The sequence below is a fragment of the Hesperophylax consimilis genome, chromosome 15 (genome assembly GCF_061612785.1).
Source record: "Hesperophylax consimilis isolate HC1 chromosome 15, BYU_Hcon_1.0, whole genome shotgun sequence".
Taxonomy (NCBI): Eukaryota; Metazoa; Arthropoda; class Insecta; order Trichoptera; family Limnephilidae; genus Hesperophylax; species Hesperophylax consimilis.
The window spans coordinates 4,872,037-4,887,890 of record NC_142850.1 but is presented as its reverse complement, the minus strand read 5'-3'; positions in this window follow the sequence as shown (position 1 = coordinate 4,887,890).

Genomic DNA, 15,854 nt, shown 5'->3' with positions numbered 1-15,854 from the left:
CGTCATCATTTAATCTGGGGGGTTTTGGAAATACCCGACGTATATCCAGATTTGGACTGAATCAATACGAGACAAAATTAAATAAATAAAGCCAGAATCTTAACGACGTAAATGAAGCATCCGTGCACAAATATATGTGATGCGCGGCCCTTTGTATTGTACACACCTATAGTTTAATTTGTCCTATTAAATCGAAAAACAATATTCGGAACGCGGCCCGGCGTAATGGACCGACCCATGGTCGATTTTGCCCTGGCAAGCATATAAAATCTATCTTTCCGTTCGGTTTAATAATTATTATTTATTTACAGTTTTAATTATTTAAGCAATTATTATTTATTCAAATACGTAATATCAGAAACTCTTACATCACTACGACTTTTACCACGTATTTTTATGTTGGTAGTTTGTTATACTACGCATACTTACACATACTACGCAACAATAATTTTTGGCGCGTCGAAATGTATTTTTTTAATTTACGTTTATCAAACATATTGTCCCTGTGTTATGGCGGGTGAATTTTACAGTTTGCGGACATTGAATCTATACATTACTATAATATAAAATAGAGAAATAAAAAAAATGATGTATAGCTAGTTTGGGTTGCAAGAAGAGGATGGAGAATTTTAAAATAATAAAAAGATGAAGAATTTGATAAATTATTAGTAAATAGATCATACTAATTAATTATGTACATACTATACCGATAAATTAGGGAATAAGGATATATTATGAAATTATTGTCTGAAAGGTGATTAAATTGATGTGAGTGTAGAATGAATGGGCTATTTTAAAAATTACTAATTTATTTCAGAATGTCAGTATCGCCCTGGTGTAAGACCGCTATTCAGAATAGAAACATTGCTTGAAATGGTTTTCGCAGTATTTAGTGGCTAGATCTGAATAGCCAGGTACTTCCCTACCTTCTAATTCCCTTCTTCTCTTTCCCCATCGCTACTTTCAGCCTCAAAACATACCCCAACCAAGGATGCTATAGTCTCACTGGCTCCTGACTTTTTGGTGTACTAGACACCAGAGTGCTAATATTACAAGAAATAAAATTATGGATGCTGCCACAGGCTGAAAAGAATAACGTATTTTTTTTTAGAAAAAAAGGTTTTTTGTATGAAGATTTTCCGGAAATCCATGTGGCGGCCAAACTGAAATTTCCTGAAAATCTTCATACAAAAAATCGAATTTTCGAAAAATTAAAAAAAAATTCGGTTTGGACTAAAAAACTTCAATAATCTCGAATTTTTAAAATTTAGAACTCTATTACACTGAAAAGCCACGATCCGCCACTGGTTGAGAATCATGTGCAGTCTCAAATAAAAAAAAATATATTAGAAATTGATTTATCAAAAAAAAATTTATTAGCTTGCAAACTTTTGTCAATAAGCTTTGTGCTTTAGGTGTTCATATTTTATTTTATTCATCGCGTATCTCTCCACCTTTTGGTCGCCTAGATGTTGTCAGTATCAACACTCCACAAGTATAACTAATAATTAAAATAATATTAAAGAAATCATTTTTATATTCATCTGAACTCACGTTCAAAGAATTTAAAGTCAGAAAATTAAATACTCTTTTCCTGTATCACGCAACCTTACAAGTTTAAAAAGATGATATCCTAAACAAAACCGTACAATTCAAAAACACAGCAAATTTCAGGCAAAAATACATGTTACCAATTCCGATTTGTAAAAAAACTTTGGGTCAGCAAAACTACAAATACTTAGGAACAAATTTCTTCAATAAATTGCCAGAAAATATAAGATCACTAAATGATAGTTTCAAAGAATTCAAAATACAATAAAAAAAATATACTAAAAACCTAAACTAAATAAAAAAAAAACGTAAATAAATAATAGAAACACAAAAACAAAAATTCAAAAAATAAAATAAAAATCTAAGAAACTAAACAAATATTACCTCATCCCATACACACAAGCAATTGCTTATTATGGGAGAACATTGAAAAATAATAAATATTAATCATTTCATAATATCTTTTATCTTATTACAAGTGAAATATATATATGTATATCACACATTGTAATTTTTTTTATTGAATAAATATAATTAAAAAAAAAAATAACGTGTCTTGTATTTTTATATTGTCATACTTTCGTCTTTTATTTTAATACACCATGATTTTTCATTCATAATTATTTATTATGGCAACCCATAAAATGAAAAACATTTTTTACAAATTTTATTCTCATTGATAAAATGTTCTTCTAGTGTGAGCAGTAATGGTGTGCTTGTACAATAATTTTGATTTTTTCGCTGTCAGTGTACCGAGTGCAATATTTCCTTTACTTCAACTGCATACATTTCAACCACAAAAAAAACAATTTTCAGAGAAAAATAGAAACTTTGTTCGCTTTTTACCATTCGTTTATTTTTCGAGAAGGTTCACCCGCAATCAAAAATGTCTATTTACAAAATGTCCCTTGGCTTTTTAATAAGCAGAGCTTATTGCAAACTCTTTTGGGAACATTGTTCACAGAGAACATCCGTGCTGGATTTACATGGAAAATTCCATACAAATGAGTGATTCATAAAACATTATTTGGTGGAATACGAGACGTTTTGTTCGCTGTGCTTTGTGAAGTCTAGCCACAATAAACAAAGTATTAAGCAACATACAACTAGTGAACAAAGTCACAACAAACCCAGTCATAAAAACGCTCGCATTCTAATTTTACCATTCGGGATTTTTACAAGACGTGAAACAATTTTTTTTGTTAAGCACATGATTTTTTATTTATTGCGGGTGATTTTAGTACACACAATATTTGATTTTAATACAATAAGTTACGAATTACGGGCATGTTTTTTTTAAATAATTGTGTTCACTTAATTTTAATATAACTAAGCATAAATATATCAGATAGTGGTCAGTTTCAGTGATGTATGGCAGTGAGGCATGGAACTAACAGAGGAAGGATAACTAACTAACTAACTAACCATCACGCCGTTTCCCCGCAGGGGTAGGCAGAGAGGACGGACCGCCAAACAACTCGGTCTTGGCACACACTCCTTGCCTCATTCACATTCATACATCGTCTCATACATACTCTTCCATTATTCTGACTCTTGACATGGCCCGACTCGAGTATCTGATTCACTTGATCGTGCCATGTCTTCCTCGGGCGTCCCCGACTTCTGCTACCATTCACATTTGCATCATATATCCTCCTTACACTCCTATCTTCGCTCATTCGCTCTACATGCCCAAACCATCTAAGCGTCCCTTTCTTAATCTTACTCATTACGCTTACATCAGCCTTGCACTCTTTGCGGATCTCCACATTCCTCACACGATCAAACATGGTTTTACCACACATACGCCTCAGGGATCTCATTTCAACAGCATTTAATCTACTTTCATCCTTTCTTTGCCAGTTCCATGCCTCACTTCCATACATCAAGGTAGGTACCAGCACTCCGTTGTGGACTGCTAACTTCGCTTCTTTGGACAATTTTTTGTTAGCGCCTACGGCGTTTAGTCCTCCATTAACGGAATTACCTGCATTTACCCTTCTTTCGATATCTCTGTCAGCCTTCCCATCTCTCGTAAACATACTTCCTAAATACACAAACTCATCCACCTGCTCCAAGTATTCCCCATTCACAATTATATTGCACACTGTTTTCGTACTCTCTCTTTCAAACACCATTACTTTAGACTTACTTACATTCATCATTAACTCATTCTTCATGCATACTTCGTTCATCCTAGACACGAGAGACTGTAGATCATCTATACTATTAGCAATCAGCACCGCATCATCAGCATACAACAGGCAACATACTTTCAAATTATTCAAATTCGCGCCCAATCCCACCTCTTTCAATTCTTGCATACAATTATCCATGTATAGATTGAATAACCACGGTGACATTACGCAGCCTTGTTTAACACCTTTTGTGATATTAAACCACCCCGTAAAACCACCGTTTACCCTAACACATGCAACGCTTCCCTCATACAGAGACGCAATTGCCTGAATCAGATTCGTATTCACTCCATACTTGGACAACACCTTCCATAGCTTTTTCCTGTCGACTCGGTCGTATGCTTTTTGTAAATCTACAAAGGCACAGAAAAGTTTCTGGTTTTTTGCCAGAAACTTCTCAGTGAGCATACGCAATGAGAAGATCTGGTCCATGCACCCCCTTCCACTCATAAAAGCACCTTGCACATCCCATATTTTATCCTTTGTTTCCTTTCTTACTCTTTCAATCAAAATTCTACCATACAGCTTGCCAACTGAACTAAGCAGGCTAATAGCCCTATGATTCCCACATTCCATACGTGACCCTTTACCTTTGTATAATGGCATGATCACAGCCCTTCTCCAATCTAAAGGCGTGTAACCTTCCTTTAAACATTGGTTAAAAAGATTGCACAACCATGTGAGAATTACACGGCTACCTCCTTTAAAATATTCAGCAGCAACATTGTCAAACCCAACAGCCTTACCATTCTTCATACATTTAATCGAGCTTTCTATCTCATCCATGCTAATTTCGGTAACATTCACTCCATCGTCATTCATATCTGATTCGCCACTGGAATCACTGTCACTCACTTCGCTTTCGAAGACTTCCTCGAAATAATTCATCCATCTCTCTTTTATTTTTCCTCATTCGTCAACATTTTTCCATCTTTTGATTTTATCACTTTCATGCTTCCGTTTTCTGGGCCACTCCGGGACCTTTTGACTTCTTTCCAAAACAACTTAATGTTTTCTTGGAAATGGTTTGTCATTTTCATTCCTTCTTCCTCTTCCAGGCGTTTCTTTCGTTCTTTCACTCCAACTCTTACTTTTTTCTTACATTCCTTATATACTTCTTTCGCTCGATACTTCTCTTCGCTGGAAGCACTGCCAGCCGCAATCAGACACAACCATGCTTTCTTCTTTTCTGAGACCAGTGCTTTAATCTCATCATCCCACCATGCATCACCTTTCTTCCTACCTTGCGTACTTATTCCACAAACCTCCCTAGCAGATTCACAAAGACACACTTTTATGTGGTTCCATGTTTCGTCTATGCTTAGACCATCCATTTCCTTCGCATTCAATCTTATCTCTGCACAATTCACATACTTACTTCTCACATTATCGTTTTGCAGTTTTTCTATTTTGACTCTTGTCGGAGTTGGTACCGTTTTCACTTTAGAGCGCCAACCGCGAAAGAGGTTTACTCTCGACACTACAAGAAAGTGGTCAGTTTCGACCTCAGCCCCTCTGAAAACTCTTGTGTCCTCGGTAACAGCTCTCAACCTAGAGTCAATTACTACAAAATCAATAATTGACCTCTCATTTCCTCTTTCCCACGTATATTGGTGGATACCTTTATGATCGAAGAAAGTATTCGACACAAACAGGTTCCACTCTAAACATACTTCAAGCATTCTGTTCCCGTTGTCATTCGTTCTTTTATCCCCAAACATACCTAAGACCGAATCAAATCCGTCACGTCTAATTCCCACCCACCCATTCAAATCGCCTGCCATTATAATCCTTTCGTTCATATTTTTTAGTCTCATTACAACATTCACACCAGTCCAAAAATCATCTTTCACTTCATCGCTTTCAGAATTAACAGGGGCGTAGCAAATAACAAGAAACACCCTTGTCAAACCGATTTTAAATCTGATCCACATTATTCTCGGACTTACACATTCATACTGCAACATACATTCAATCATTCTGGGAGACAGTAGCGCTGCAACACCTTGACAAGCCCTCTCCGTATCTGGTCTCCCAGACCAAATGACGAGCCTATCATTATGCTGCATTGTACCGCTACCTTTTTTCATACTCTCTGTTATACAAAGTACGTCCAAACATTTGCTCACCATAGTATCACACAGTTCGTTCATCTTTCTTTCCATTCCTCCTCTAATGTTCCATGTACCAATTCGACATTGATCACGTTCCGTCCTCCTCTTTGCGCCACCGAAGGGTTGGCGATGTGATGGATAGCGAACCTCATCGACATCTTTGTCGGCCATTCCCTTCCAAGTACTACTTAAACATCTTAATTATACAACTTATCATATCGTTACACACATAAAACAAATAATACATATTTATACGCTTAATATAACATTTAACTTAACAAATAAACTACCACTAAAAATAGTTATTTTATCACTATATAATTGTTTTAAAACACTCCATGTAGACAGCAAACCAAAGAGCGCGGGTTCATTCCGATTTCATCCTTCATTTCCGATGTCATTATTCCACGCGCGGAAGGGCACGAGCGGTGGGGAGCGGAGGTTGCGGCAGGGGTTGCATGAGTCGCCAAATGACTCTTTTCTTGTGCGGGTTCAGGGCAGATTCCGAGAAACGATGATTCTGTGGCCTAAGCAATGTCATATGGCCCACATTCTATAACGGCACTGAATAAGCACTGTATGCGTCGGACAGCGGGGTTTGCAGTATTGGTGCGGGTGGACGAGGGGCAAGGGGCAAGGGCCGAAGGGACGATCACATCTGGTGAATGTTCAAAGCACTGATCTCGTATTATAGGCACAGGAATTCTCACATCTTAGGATTAACAATATTATTTGTCACCTTTTCTTAAAGTCGTTATACGTCCACACTGGTCACAGTAAAATTAGTTTTTAGTACACTTAAGCAACTTAAATACAGTAAGGAACATTTATTGACACTTTTAAGGGCGGAATATATGAAATTTCCCTTGTAGAGGAAGGATTATATTAGATATATCAGATAGTGGTCAGTTTTAGTGGTGTATGGCAGTGAGGCATGGAACTAACAAAGGAAGGATGATATTAGATATATTAGATATATCAGATAGTGGTCAGTTTCAGTGATGTATGGCAGTGAGGCATGGAACTAACAAAGGAAGGATGATATTAGATATATTAGATATATCAGATACTGCTCAGTTTCAGTGATGTATGGCAGTGAGGCATGGAACTAGAAGAGGAAGGATAATATTAGATATATCAGATAGTGGTCAGTTTCAGTGATGTTTGGCAGTGAGACGTGGAGCAAGCAGAGGAAGGATGAAATTATACTGAGTGCTATTGAAATGAGATCCCTGAGGAGTATGTGTAGTAAAACCATGTTTGGAATGTGGAGATCCGCTAAAAATGCAAGGCTTATATATGTAGACGCTCATATGGTCTGTGAATGTAGAGCGAATGGATGCAGAAAGGAGTGTGAGAAGAATATATGACAAGTTGGGCCATGTCAAGAGTGAGAATACTAGAAGAGTATGTATGAGACGATGCATGAATGTGAATGAGGCAAAGAGTGTGCGCCAATACCGAGTTGTTTGGCGGTCCGTCCTCTCTGCCTACCCCTGCGGGGAAACGGTGTGATGGTCAGTTAATAGCAATGTTGAATTAAATATTCTCAATTCCCATTTTTTCGGAAGGCATAGATTTAAATATATTCACCGGAATATATTTAAAAATAATATCACCTATTTTAGCCTTCTGACCCAAATGTGTCCATAATAATATTTGTTAAATAAGATGGAGTGTGATGAATTAGAAATTTTCGTAGATTATTTATACAGTTAACTAAAAAGGAACCAAAATCTAACAAAATAAATGAAAACACTTGTACATTTGTGAAACTTTGGTCATACTTTCACCTTGGCAGTATAAATACAGAGTCCGCCAAAAAGAAGATTGAAAAAATACACCTTTAAAAACTAACTTGAATGCATGTTTATTTATATTTCATTGGCGCTGAATCGAATGAAACCATTTCCAAGTTCATAGCATCAATAGATGAGACAAGTTATGAGATGATATGAAGTATCAATCGAATTAACCAACAGGTGCTTCCCAAGAACAAAATGCGTAGTGTTTCATTCACTCTGCCTACCCACAGGGTTAAAATGATGTGATCATCAACTTTAAATGCAGTAAACTGTCTAAAATTTCAACCAACAAATCATTATTTTAACAGTTTTAGTTTGAAGGAAATGACCCAGGAGGCAAGTATCTACCGACTCACAAAATAAGTGTTTTTTTTTCTAGTAATAATAATAATAATAAACTATACTAACAGACCGAACCATTAGTCATAATAGACCCGATATAGTTTTACATGACAAAATTAAAAAAAAAAACTTATATCATTGATATCGCTATTCCAAATTCCTGTAATATTCAAAAATTTGTTGATGAAAAAATAAGAAAATACACAGATTTAGGAAATGAGATTAAAAGAATTTGGCATTCTCAGACTAAAAAATATTACCATTCGTTATTTAGGCTACTGGCATTATACCTAGCTCTCTCATTAAAAATTTAGGCGTATTAGATCTATAAAAAAATTATATATAAAGATGCAAAAGTCGGTCATTTTGAATAAATGTAGGATAACGAAAGATTATTTAAATATTTATGTTGAGGGATCAGTAGGATTTAAGGGCCCTGTTAGGAGTTCTACCGAGCCGAACCCTCTGATATGAAAATATCTGGAGTCGGTGAATTATTTTCTCATTTGATCTCTGGTGGGTTGACGTCTTGTTCTTGTATTGTTTTGTATTTATTTTGCTTATATAATGCACTTGCATAATGTTGATTGACTAGATGATCATTTCTGGAAAAGTGTGTGGAAGGGTTTAGTTTTTCCTATGGGGAAGATTTAACCCGGACAAAGTCGGAAAAATAAAAATATTTGGATAATTTTTATAGCGCCGTTTTTGTGCAAAATCACCTCAAGGGCGCTGTACAAGTATATAAAAGGTATAATTTTTTGATTCATTTTAATTTATGTATCTTTTGTCTGGAAGTGATTTGATTCTCCTCCCGAGAATTCAATCTTCAACTAAAATCAGTGATTACATTAATATAGGTACTGAAAATAATATTACAAAGTTTGAATTCAGTAATTACTATTAATAACACAATGTTTGTGTTCCAAGTTGTAATTTGGCAAATAAAGCACACTTCCACTGAGTACATACACATCGGTTGCATGCTTGATGTTCTCTTTGTTATTTTAGAGTTCAGACGGAACAGCCGAAAGTATCGAGTTTGCCAAATAATAAAAACCTTCGCTAAAATAAACTTTCAATGAACGTATCACGTCCTCCCAACTTTCCGGGGGTGGGGGTAGATAATCCGATGGGGGGGTTGTATCATTAAAAGTTTGCATCAAAAGCAAGGCTCCGTTTATTAAGCTGGCTGTTTACGTGACTCGGGGGGATGGGAGACAGAGACGTACTGGAGATCAAATCACTCAATTCTAAATAAACACCGAGTTTGTGTTATCTTTAGGCGTGCTGTGTGGAGAGTCTTTTTAGGGAATGGAAGAGGAGGAAAATCTGGGAAGAAAAAAAGTATAAGGGGTGGGTAGGAATCTGGGGTCAGTGTGTCCATTCATCCCTCCCACTGCTTTAGAGGTCAAAAATTCTCCATCAACCACAACATAGCAGGTGGGCAGACGCATCCGGCGCCAAGAACTAGGCAAAAATCTCCCCATGAACCCGGGAACCCCTGCTAAGTCACCCAACGTAGCGAACCACTTGGGGTTACCTATGTGAGTTAAACTTGATAATATAATTACTAAACTTTTATGGGGTTGTTATAACGGTTAAAACCTCGCCGATTGACATTATCCGCAGTAGAACGAATCATTTCAATGCCCGAATTTCCTGTTTCTTTCTTTCTACAACATGCCTTCTCGTAGGTTTCTTCAAGACCCGTTCAGTTTTTTCGGTCTCTCATTAAAAATAATCTTTACACAGCGGCCTCAAAGCAGATAAAGGCTCTGAAGCTTAAGGCATAACTACATGTTGAAGTTCACACAAAAAAACAGTGAATAAAATGTTTGCAGAAAATTATTGGTTTGGGGCCTTCAAGTCTTACCGTGATTTCACATATGCATTTGCCGTGTCGTATTTTCTCCTCCTTCTCTTAACTTTTCAGACAGTTTTCCGGTGTCTATTATCAGGGCAGATGGCATAATACCTCAAAAATCAATCACTACAATGTGAGTTTGCGAGAACTGGAAATGATGTCTTTTTGGCGACGCACAGTGGCGTGACGTCAGACTGATCCAACCCTGTCGAAGGCACCGTGATGGGGTGTACTGGCTCCCGGAGGCACCGTGAGCGAATAGGTTGGAGGGTTGCTAGGTTGGTTGGTTGGTTGGCTCCGGGCCGTGATGCTTCATCCCTCCCACTGCCTCCTGTCGCCTCCCACCGCCACACACCCCTTACCACCGCCACCCGCTCCTCCCACCGCGGTGGAGCGCCACTTTATCTCGCAGTTTTGAAAAGCTTAGAAAACTGTCTTAAAGTGTAATTAATGTGTGATTCGCGGCGATGGCGGTCGGTGAATTGATACGTGATCGAAACTTTCCTGCAATTAAGGGAGCAGTCATCTTTTACACATGCCACTACTTTCGTATGGTTTTAGTAATGTTTTTCAAATGTGAGTACCACGCGAGACTCCCAAATATTCCACATTATCCGGAATCAGGTAAGACTATGGTATTTCTACTTGTGGTATGTCGTGAAATAATGAATTGGGGAAGAGGAATGAGTTAGGGAAGATGAAGGTTGAGTAGTTTCTGGTTATTCAGATTTGTCACCAAAGACGACTAAAGCCATTTCAGGCAGTATTTTGATTAAGAATATTGTTTTCACCGAGGCGTATACGGGGAGTATCTGCCACTCTGTTAGTATTATTACAAGCAAAAGTAACACAAGCGGCATCTTTAGCGTAGCTTTTTAAGGCTATGATTTTGAGATTGAGTTCGCAAGGTTCCGCATTCGATTATGCAAACAAAATATGCTTGGTATAGAGTTTTCCTAAAACAATTAGCAAGCCTTAGATTAAATTGTTTCGATTTCGATTTCCACCGCAGGCAAAATTTTTATTTCATTAATTGAAATTCAGAAGAAATTTTTTTGATCGTGTGTTTTCATATAAAATTGTTAATTATCTGTTGAATCCCTGACATTTTTTTTTGTTTTATTTTTTTTTTTTAAAAAGAAAGACAAACATTCCCGGGTTACGAATAACCTGACAATATTTGAAAATCTCCTACTACCACCAAAGTAAGCTGAAAATGTTGCTTGTGTTGTGATGGATGACTTAGCCAGCCGAGGAATTGAACACGCTACGCCTGGGTGGGTCCCAAACGCGATGTCAATTCGGCCACCGACCGGTCAAACTTTATGAAAGTGAATTAACATATTGATTTTAGTTCACTTTCATAAAGTCAAAGTTTCCTAGCATGTATTATTGTAACAATCTTACTACGTTTTCAGGCTACAATTTTGTTTTAAATATACTACATACTTTTCGTAACTCGTATGCTATGTTAGCTGATGTTTTAAATAATCCTCTATTGAAATACAAATCTTTACTTAGCTGCGCCAAATGTGATGAATGGAGTATTGTAGCGGTTGAAGGTCGTACACAATAATGATACTCTTAGGTGATTTATGTACTGATATTTATTGGGGAGCTGCTTGTAACAAAAGCGCCACGATCCTAGTATGCATCACCTTTTATAGCATCTTGCAAGCATACTATCTCGCCTGCACTTACACACATTCATACAGACATTACAGTACTGATTAATTATTTTAGCAGTGCCTTAACGAGATCATTAAATAATAGCTTTTTGTTATTGTTTCTTCTTCATTTCTTTTACTAGCTTTGAAAAAATGTGCATTAATTTTTCTTGTTAATTTATACGTTTTTTCCCTTTAATTCCACATTGTACTATGTCTATCAATAACTTTCAGGTATGTTTATTCTAAATAAATAAATAACCATCACCGTTTTTTGTTAAGTCATTCCTAAGGCAAAATGGACGCTGCCAGTTCAGGTAGTGTTCAATGTGATAAACCTTCAAACGGTGATTTTTCCTCTTTTCCGCAAAAATGGTTAAGGAATAGATACTAGGGGGTTTTAATGCAATCAATTTGGAGAAGCAAGTTGTATTGATCGAGACTGCTATTATTCTGTTGATCTATGCTGCAAATAGGTCATGTAGGAAAAATATAATTTAGTAGATTTATTTTAGCGCTTAAAAAAAGACGAGCGAAAATCACTTTTATAAGGAAGACTGCGCCCTTAATGGGCACTTAAGGTGTGATTTATTTGAAGATAACAAAGATAACGATTTCGAAAACTGAAATTTATCAGTTAACCATTTATATTCATGTACACTTATCAAAATAAACATTGAAAATAGTGAAAGTCATCAAATAGTATTGCAAATTATATTTAAAATAACAAACATTGTTTAAATCACCATTTTTAATATAAAATTTCAACTTATTTCATAACAAAAGGTTTATTTATCGAAACAAAGTATTTTATTTTATTTATATATAATAGTTTTACAAATGTTAATTCACATTCAAGCTTAAAAATATCTAATTTATAATATGTTTATTATTTATTGCATTTGCTTACGATCAATCTACAACCCAGATTGAATCTATCAATTGGTGCAGACCATGGTTTTCGACAGCGCTTTTAATATTTCATTCATTCATATAGTAAACTGTTTTGAGCATTGGCTTTTTCCTTTTTCGGTAGCCTAATTTCATTACTCGTTCTTGTGTTATATCTTTGAATACCCTTGTTGTGTATAATTTTGTTTTGAGATTTTTTTTGGTAATAGGTTGTTTATTATTATATGTATAAATATCATCGCATTCAAGGTCAGCATTTGTTTCACTGTTAGCCACTGGAGCTAAGCTCAATAGTTCTGGGTCTCTGGTAATTGACGGCTACACCAAAGCTAAACGCAGAAAACCATTTTAAATTTTAGTGTAAAACTGGCATTTTAAATTTTACTGTAAAGCTGGCAAAACGGTATCGCACAGACTTACTTGAGCACACATTTCACCACTATCAATTAAACATCCGCCCTGATGATGGACACTATAACGTTTTCCGAAACGTTGGCTAATGAAATAGTTAGCGCAACACGGCATAACACCTCAAAAAAAATAACAAAAATACTTTTGGCCATGAAAATCTCAAATCATATTTGAAGATATTATTAAATACTAGCAGTTAAAAACCCGCTCCGCGGGTTTTTTGTTGCTAGGCCCTGCGGGCGGCACTTGGTTGGGCTTCGCCCGGTTTAAGTAATACTAACAACAGTTACATTTAATAAGTAGATGTTGGGTCATTCACAGAGAAAGGGTGAGTATATATTGTAAATTAGATTATTACAATATAGCGCCCCTCAGGTGATATCTCACAAAAGCGGCGCTATACAAATTGTCCAATAAATAAATAAATATAATGTTTACATTTTATTGCGTACATATGCATGAATATACAACGGAAATAGATAAAATAATTTAATCTTATTAAACTTTATTTCATTAAAACACAAATAACTTTGTTTACATCACTTTATTATATTCAACCACTACATGTTTCATGAACGAAGTTTACCTCATCAGGAGTAAGTATACATCGAAGTCAAAAATTAAATATAGATTACATAGATTTGGAAAGAAGAAGTGGAAGGAGGGGGGAGGGGTTATAGTGGGCGGGGTTTATCAGAAGTAGGAATTACAATATCGTTAGACGGGAAAGACCAGTTGAGTGGGAAAATATTTAAAAGAGGGTTTATAATTTTTTTTGCTTATTAATTATATCTGATTTTATATTGACATGTTTTCTTATTTCTAAAATTTCTAAATTATTTATTAGCGATGCATTATATCCTGTGTGAAGTTTTTTAAGACCTGAAAAAACAAATAGCATATAACCATAAAACAATATATTTATAAAACAAATAGCATTTAATAACGGTTATTCTAATAAATTAATAGTTGAAATACTGATTCAAATGGTATATTTACCTGATTTCTAAAGACAGAAATAAACAATGGCTTGGAATTCTATTTGTGGATAACGATACTTCAAAAAATTATAAATTAAAACATTCCTGGTACTATTCAAGCGGCGTTTTACAGTAATAACAAAACGAAGAAATATATTCTTAATAATAAAGATAGCGATCATCCAACAAAAAAATCGGGAGTTTATAAACTCATTTGGAATGATTGCAATTTCTTTTACAAAGGTAGAATCAATAGAAACTCAGAAAAGTCAGAAATAAAGAACATCTCGGAGCTCTAAATGGAAATAGTAAATCTGAGTTTGATCATCTTTTGAATAATGATCACACTTTCGATAAAATTCAGGTCTTAAAATACTTCACACAGGATATAAAACATAGCAAATAAATAATTTTGAAATTATAAAAATAAGAAAACATGTCAATATAAAATAAAAACATATAAAACGACCGGTCGGTGGCCGAGTTGACATCGCGCTTGGGTCCCACTCAGGCGAAGTGTGTTCAATTCCTCGGCCGGCTAAGTCCTCCATCACAACACAAGCAACATTTTCAGCTTTCTGTGGTGGTAGTAGGAGATTTTCAAATATTGTCAGGTTATTCGTAACCCGGGAATGTTTGTCTTTCTTTAAAAAAAAAAAAATCAGACATAATCAATAAGCAAAAAAAATTATAAACCCTTTTTTTTAAATATTTTCCCACTCAACTGGTCTTTCCCGTCTAACGATATTGTAATTCTTAATTTTTTAAATTTTTTTTATTTATTCTTAAACATATTTGTATTACAAACAAATAAATTTGTATTCCCCCCTCCTTCCACTTCTTCTTTCCAATTGTAATCTATATTTTTGACTTCAATGTATACTTACCTACTCCTGATAAGGTGAACTTCGTTCGTGAAATATGTAGAGGTTGTATGTAATTAACTGATGTAAACAAAGTTATTTATATTTTAATAAAATAAATAATGCCATCACAAAGTGATAAGCTTCCAGAAGAAATCTTCTTATTAAACGCTTGTTATGGCCAAGTTATTTTGCGTAACTATGCGTATTGCTAGCTGCATATTTAAATATTCGCGCCAGTCATTTGATTCGTTCTTATACCTCCAGAGGGGTAGAGTGGTCGAATTTTGCCTGCAGACCCCCTATTCGGGTTTTCCCCGAAACATACGATTTGATTCCGCCAATCAGAGGGCCTAGATCGTCCAGACGGCCTAGTAGAAATATTATTGCCCCTTGATTTAGGAAGGGTCAAAAGTGAAGATATGTTGATCAATAGATAATCTCATTATAAACAATAAAAAATATATATACACATAGTTGCAAAACACTCTAACATTAAAGTCCATACAAGGCAAAAATACATATTTATCACCTCTGAACACAATTGTCTATTTTTTATTAATCTATACTTTTGATTATTTTCTAATCTCTAGATTATGAACTTATACCCTTATATTATTTTTTAAATGCTCTACGGGAAAATATCTCAGTAGGATTAAAAAATGAACCAAGGAAATGGAAATATGGTGACACTACGGTGATTATAATTTTTAAGGTACGATTATACGACAAATATTTTGTTTCAATTTCAATTAAATTGTTTTGTAGTTTTATTTTATCCGTTTTACTTTAACTAGTGTTATCTTAAAAATAAATTAATCACAACGAAACAGGACTTTCTCAGTTTTACCGTCAGATTTTGATTTTTAGAAGTATTTCACAATGATTCCGACCCCCAATTCTCATCCTCCTCTTAAACCCACAAATTTATAGAGCACTATATAACAGAGCAACACCGAATTTATAGCATGCATCGTGAAACTAGACTGAACATTTTATATTCTCCAAACATTGTTAAAGCGTAATACATTTTTACGGAATATATTACAGAATGCAAAAGTATAAAACGGATAATCTGTCTGGGCATATTGTTGCTCGAATCGTACAACAGTGAGACAGCTGTCACAGACTCCACGACAAGTCA